The following is a 7,500-nucleotide window of genomic DNA, read 5'->3' as shown; positions in this document are numbered from 1 at the left end:
ACGTGCTCCTTGTTGCCTTGGCCATTCTCCACTTGTGCCCCAGCAGCACTCCCCTCGTCCACGTGGTTAGGTGACTTCGCCATTCCCTCGGCCTTGCACCTATTATTGCTCTTCTCCCTTGAGCAACGTCGCCTTCGCTTCCCTTGCTTAGGCAACACCACCTCCTTTGGACATTCGGCTGCCAGCTCCTTGTTGGATCCACCATCCAAAGCACAAACCACCATCTCCCTCGGTGGTAGCCCTCTCGGCAACTCGGCTTCACCTAGGACCCGACATTCCTCTAGATCCTTCTCCTCTTGGGAACTTACTTCCCCAATGCTAGAGTTCGCCATAGAAGATGCCCCATCACATGCTTCATTCCCACTCAACAAGGAACCCTCCTCCTTGCTCTTCATGGTATGCCTTTTCCTCCTAAGGCAAGACTTCGCCTTATGCGAACCATGACAAAAGAAGCATTTGGACCCTCCTCGTCGGTCCTCCTTCGCATCCTCCAACCCATCGGAATGCGATTTGGGCAACTCTTCCCTACTAGGCACCTCCAAAGAAGTGGATGAGCTTGCCACACCACTATGGCCATTTGCTCTCTTCAAGAGCTCCACTTCATCCATCACCTTCTTTAGCTCCAACACCATTCTTCCAAGTTCCTCCCTTAGGAACTTGTTCTCTTCCCTAAGGCTAGCAACATCATTGGAAAGAGAGTGGGCTTCGGACATACCTTGCCTCGCGATCTCCTCAATGCCTTTCATGGCTACTTGCATCTCCTCGCGGAATTCGTCACCCCTTGTTTCCAATTCCTCGATGTGAGCTTCCAACTCCTCAACTTGCTCACCCTCATTGATGAGATGCACTGAGATACGGGCAACCAGTCCTTCCAACTCACAAACCCTCTCCTCTACTCCCTTTCCTTCACCAATGGGCTCCTTCCCCTTAGGAACACCACTACTGCCTGCTGCACCCAAATGAACCTCACTTAGGCTTGACATTGGGGCTGTACACGGCAATGAACCTCACTGTGCTGCTGCCTTAAAACTGCCCAACCAGCGTGCAGATTTTGAACCTCCCAACAATCTGCTTCAGCGTCCAGAAATCACCAGTCTCAATTCTGGACCCCAACTGAACCTCGCTGGCTACTGCTTCCTCAGGCAGAATTAACCTCGTCTGCCACAGCTTCCACCGCAAATCTGCTTCTGCAGGCAATCAGAACCTCACTTGACTGCCTACCAACGCAACTGAACCTCTCAGCTGCTACACCTCTGCTACACCACTGCTTGCACAATCCCACCGAAATCAGGCAGAATGAACCTCGCTTCAAAAACTGCCTCTGCGCAACTCGCCTAGTCCTCAGCTGATTGAACCTCGCCACAAATCTGCCTCCACAGGCCTTCCACGAAACTGGCAAAATTTGCCCAGTCACAGCCTGATCTAACCTCACTTTGGCAGAACTTCCCCCTGGCAACCTTAACACCAGCAGAATTTCCCCTGGAAGATCCTCACTTCAACAGGCAGAAATTTGCACAGCCAACCAGATTTTAACCCCAACAGAGTCTCCCCAGGACAAAGCAGAAACTCTCCACCAAAATCCAGAAAGAACCTCACAACAGTGGGGTAAACTTGGGCAGAAACACTTGCACAGGGAAAATTGGCGAAAGGTACTGATACACTCACCTCGTATCAGCTCCAATAACCCTCGGACAGCCAATGACCCTCGTCACAGCTTCTTCCGATGGCAGCTTTCTTCGGACCAGCGAAACTCCTGTTGCAGCAGTGAACCTCAGAAAACAGCAGTGAACCTCACTTTGCAGCTCACTTGTTGTGATACCGCTTATCACTGGTATCAAAGGGCTTCACTTCGGCAGGATGAACCTCACAATCAGAACCAGCAGAACAAGCCAGAAACAAGTTCTGAAGCTCTGATACCACTTGTCACGGACTTATTGATTCCAACCCCGAAAATCACTTAAGCCGTGCGGCACTCAGCTCAGTCCGTCGAGCTAAGTCAGCCTTAACCTCACTTGACACAGCGGAAGACAAATAAAGGGGCTGATTCCAGCAATCAATAGATTGCAAGTGCACACAGTGGTCACAAGCACAACCTTGGGCAATTGGGACCTCAAGGTGTTGTGGAAGCCAATCACACACACAAGAAAGGAAGCAAGGTAAATAAACAAGCAAGCAAGCAAGATTGGGAAGAGTATTTGGGGCTAAGAGAATCCACTAAGTGATGGAAAAATACAATGGAGGTTACAACAATGCCTAGCTGAATATTGGCTCTCTCTCTCTCTCTAAATGAACCTCTTAAGGGGTATTTATAGGGCTGCCACATCCCCCATTTGTGGCTGAGATTGGAAGCTTCTTGGGGAAGCTTTTACAATAAAATAACAATTAGAAATCTCCAGAATTCGTGCTCCCCAAGTTGCTCCTTGGAGAAGCTTCCTTTGTCTCCATTTTGGCCCTATTCTGCTGCCCTGGACGTTTCCCAGCAAATCTGGGACGTTCTGGAATCTTCTGCCCAGTTTGAACCTCTTCTGGGCTTGTCTGGCGAGTCTGGCAGGCCTGGGGGCGCGCCAGCCCAGTTTGCTGCGCGCCTGCCTGCTGCGGGCCCGTTGCTGGGCGCCTCCTGCGCGCTACAGTGCCACCGTGAACCTCATCTGGGCTTTGGGCTGCACGTCCGTGAACCTCGTCTGGGCTTTGGGCTGCACGTCCGTGAACCTCGTCTGCCTGCTGGGCTGCTCGCCTACCAGCATGCTGGGCCGAGCGCCTCCAATCCTTATTTGGGCGCTGGGCCGCGGGCGCTGCAACTCTTACGGGCCCGTCACATGCTGCACCACCACTGCAGCCATGAACCTCTTTTCTGCAGTGCTGGGCCCGTGCCCGTTTCTTCCCAGCGGCCTGCCATGTACCAGTTGGACCTGGCCTTGCCTCCAGCGGCCTACCACTGCTCCAGCGGCCTATCAACACGTCCAGCAGCTTTGCCAACTCCTGGCAACTCCCCCAGTGAACCTCATTTCCCTGCTGGCCTGCCATGCGCCCCAGCCTCCTGCCAGTCCCAGCGCAACTCCCCCTTGGCAGCCTAGCAGCTCCATCACCAGTCAGCGATCTACCCAGCCGCTGAACCTCATTAGCCCCAGGCTGAACCTCATTCAGCCTACTGCCAGCTTGCGACACCAAATCTGCCCCCGTTGCAGAATTGGCCCGTTGGCCTACCAATTGGCTGCCGCATGTACCGCTAGCAATACTTTGCCGATTTCGCCTCCGCGACCTCCTCGGCTCATATTTCCTCGAGTTGTGGGGTTTCTCGGTCTCACTACTCTTGGACCGTGACAATTAGCTCTAGAATTACTACGGTTATCCGAGTAGCAGATACCATCAAACAAACTATAACTGATTTAATGAGCCATTCGCAGTTTCACAGTCTGAATTAGTTCATACTTACACATGCATGGCTTAATCTTTGAGACAAGCATATGACTACTGGCAGGATCAACCAGGTAGCATTCCTTCGCGACGTCGTCGCCCGCACGGAGGCCCCAGCATGCCGGGGGTTCGAGACGGGCGCGCCGGTCGTTCTGTTACCGATGGGATAATTGGGCTTATGGAAGGAGAAGACTCCATCCTCCCGCATCACATTCCGCATCCGAGAGCACAGCGACAGTCCATGGGCCACGGCAGCCAATAAAGGCATGCTTGGAACACGGATGCAGCTACGGGGTCCGCTTCGCGCTCCGAAGGGGGCGCAGAGCGAAAAAATGGGCATCAAAACTTTCGAATTCCGCTTCTGTGGGTATGCAACACAGGAACCCATTCGTTGCACCGAGGCGCGATCCGCTCTCGGGCCGCGACTGAAAGGGATCGAGAGCCAACAGTTCGATGCTCCAGCAAAGAGCCTGCCAGCAGAAACGATCTCGTAACCGCTCATGCGCCACCACGTACACTGAGCAGCAACCCCACGCGACGAACTGCCCCCCGACGAGCGAAAGCACGACGGGATGCCGAAACGCCAAATGGAGCAATTGCCCGCACCGCTGTGCGCGAGGATGAATCGGAGAGGGAGGGACAATGCAAAATAATGAAATGCAAAACAGTTATGAATGGAACGTTCGATTCTGACGACAAAGCAATCACTTCAGCCAAACGGAATCACCCTACGTACCACCACCTTGCCTCGGCTGCTCGCACGACGGATTCAGCACGGCACGAGGTGCCATGCCTTCCCCAAGCACTCGCGTTGCCTCAACAAAACAGTGGAAACCGAGATCATCCCCTCAACCTTAGCAACGCAAACAGCATGGAGGGAACGATTGGGGCACCGTGAGAGTCCAATCACCGCAACCAAAGAAACTCGCCGTACAATACTTCAACATATGCCTCGACAGCTCATGCGTCGGTTCGGAGAAACAGGTGGCATGAAACGCCACGCCCTCACCTAAGCAATCGCACGTGTTGACAAAGTAGAAGCACCAGGCTCATCCCCAAAGCCTAAGCAAAAGCAACCACCACAGTGGGACACATCGGCACGAGCAACAGTGCGCCACCGCAACCAAAGGAAATTGCCATTCTGCCGCAGCATGTGCCTCAACGCCACTCGCACATAGGATTGAGCACGGCATTATATCACCACGCCCTCCCCCAAGCACTCGCAACGCCTTGACAAAAGCATTAGCACCAAGCTCATCCCCCCAGCCTAGGTATTGCAAAACCACAACAGCCCCGACGTCCATCCACGACCCCGAGGAACGTAACACCCCACCAAGCAGCAGGCCTACACCACCAAGGACACAAACTAAGACAGGTTGCATCGCACGTCCGCCTGTGTTCAGAGTGCGGCATCCACACCTTGAACCGGCTTCCATTTGACACCCCCCGGCAAAGCCTTCGACCCCAATAGCTTCAGCCCTGTCGCCAGACCCAAACGCCTCAAAAGTCTATGCCACCAGGAACTCACACCATGCCCATTGCATCGCATTTCCGCCAGCACGTTGACCCAAGCACGGCACTAGAATGCCACACCGAAGCCTTGCACAAGCATCCAATTGATACTCCAAGCATGGGGATCGGCCCCAATAGCACTGAGTTCGTCGTCGGAGTTGAGGTACTGACCGCCGAGTTGGATGGAAATATTAGCACAACAAAATCCCGAAGCCCAGTGCATCACCTGGAAACTCGCACATCGGCACGAGCACAACACACAAATGCCATGCCCACACCTTGCACCAGCGTCCATTTAACACGCCCAAGCATTGGGATAAACCACCGGATCATTTCCTTGAACTGTCACCAATGGCCCTGGAATGGGCCCCACCGGGCCCGGGATGGGCCCCACCGGGTCCACCACGCCCGAGAATTTTTTTCGATGTTGAATCGAGAGGTAGAGGTGGAGAGGGGGCTAACAAGCTTATTCGCATGCTATACCGATGCCCACATATGGCCTAGCGCATGCCCAGGCCCCGGCCTTGCTGGCCCCCCCAGGGGGGTGACTACCCACACCCCCCTAAAGAGCCTTAGGAACAAGTTGGGCTGTGGCAGGAGGAAACATCACAATGTCTGAGGTGACACACCCCCCCTAAAAAATTCAATTTTACGTATTTTGACCTGATTTTTTGCAGATACCTTTATAAAAATGTAATCTAATTTTACAAAAATTTTGAAAATTTTTTATCAAGTCTAGGTATTTTTTTTTATTTTTTAAGTGTTAAAAATTCAAAAAATCATAAAAAATAGAAAACCCGTCAGAAAATCACCAAATTTTTTGTGGAACCTTAGAAAAATATTATAAATTTATTTGAGTTGTTATTTGGTGATTTTCTTAAACTTTGCACGGAGACATGACAATGCATGGGGTGACATGACAATACATGAGGTGACATGACAATGTTTGAAGTGACACACCCCCTAAAAAATTCAATTTTAGGTATTTTGACCTGATATTTTGCAGATATATTTAGAAGAATATAATCTAATTTTACAAAAATTTTGAAATTTTTTTATCCAGTCTAGGTATTTTTTTTTATTTTTTAAGTGTTAAAAATTCAGAAAATCATAAAAAAAACATAACTCGTCAGAAAATCACCAAATTTTGTGTGGCACCTTAGAAAAATATAAAAAAGTTAATTGAGTTGTCATTTGGTGATTTTTTAAAACTTTTCAAAGAGAATTGGCTTGTGTCACAATTCTTGCCAATTTTGGGCATGCATGGTGGCTATAGGAAAAGTAAATGGAGGAGATAGTGCTCTTGATCTCACAACATATTGTTTCGTGTTCTTTTTGCAATGTGAGATAAAATAGATAAAAACTCATAGAGGTTGCAATAATTGGTTCATAGTCTCAATGAGTAAGAGAGAATCACTCCATAGATTTTCATTGCCTATGCGATGATGGCAAGTGTGCGTCCAAGCATGTGAGCCAACCATTGCAAAATGTTGGTCAATATTTTTTCTCGTGTGTTGAAAGATATTGTCATTGTATAAGTATTCAAGCTTGAGCTTGTTCAGTACAGAAAACAATGGCACGCTTTGCTCGTTGAAGTGTACAATTAATTGACTGCGTGAACCTCTTTTGGGCTGGTGGTTGGCCAACGGGATATACTTGTTTACCAATGCTAACCTCATTTTGCAAAACATGTGCAAATAGCATCAACCCCAACGTTGCACCACGGGCTCATTGGGGAGCAATGGGCACAGCAGGAGGGAGCCACGGGCCAATTGGCTGCCACTGGGCGTGGGAGCAATTCGCTACGGGCCCGGTGGCGCCTTCCTGAGCACAGTTTCCCGTGCAGCAGCAAGGCGCCACGGGCCCGTAGGCGCCTTCCTGAGCACAGTTTCCCGTGCAGCAGCAAGGCGCCACGGGCCCGTAGGCGCCTTCCTGAGCACAGTTCCCCGTGCAGCAGCAATGCGCCACGGGCCCGTTGGCGAGGAGCAGCGCACTGGTATTTGGGATGTTACTTACTCTGGTTCGATTAGATAAAATTAAAAAAAAAAAATCGAATCAAACCAATTATTGATAATAGTATATTATTATTTTCAATAATACAGGGAGATTAAACCATAATCAAATTCAAAATATTTCAATTAAATTTTAGAATATTAGAAATAAGGTGTGAAAAATTAAAAAATCCACTAAAAAACCCAACCAAACGAACCGAATCAGATCGGTTCGATCAAAATCAATTTTTATCCGAATCGATTCGAACCGGTTCGATTTGATGTCAAATCGAGAGGTAGAGGTGGAGAGGGGGCTAACAAGCTTATTTGCAGGCTATACCGATGCCCACGTATGGCCTAGCGCATGCCCAGGCCCCGGCCTTGCTGGCCCCCCCAGGGGGGTGACTACCCACACCCCCCTAAAGAGCCTTAGGAACAAGTTGAGCTGTGGCAGGAGGAGACATCACAATGTCTCAGGTGACACACCCCCCCTAAAAAATTCAATTTTAGGTATTTTGACCTGAATTTTTGCAGATACCTTTAGAAAAATGTGATCTAATTTTACAAAAATTTTGAGAATTTT

The 7,500-nt window shown here is 50.0% G+C and overlaps 1 long non-coding RNA gene across 1 annotated transcript in view; it reads left to right on the top strand.

Moving 5' to 3' along the window:
• The window catches only part of LOC122722634, a 5,173-nt gene extending 1,695 nt beyond the window's left edge, over positions 1–3,478 (top strand). Inside the window, exon 2 of the long non-coding RNA XR_006349529.1 lies at positions 3,329–3,478. This is a non-coding gene — a long non-coding RNA (uncharacterized LOC122722634). The remainder of the gene's footprint in view (positions 1–3,328) is intronic.
• The last annotated feature ends 4,022 nt before the right edge of the window (positions 3,479–7,500 follow it).

The sequence above is a fragment of the Manihot esculenta genome, unplaced genomic scaffold (genome assembly GCF_001659605.2).
Source record: "Manihot esculenta cultivar AM560-2 unplaced genomic scaffold, M.esculenta_v8 Scaffold64, whole genome shotgun sequence".
Lineage (NCBI taxonomy): Eukaryota > Viridiplantae > Streptophyta > Magnoliopsida > Malpighiales > Euphorbiaceae > Manihot > Manihot esculenta.
Note: the sequence above shows the minus strand (reverse complement) of the source record. Positions and strands in the feature narration are given on the sequence as shown.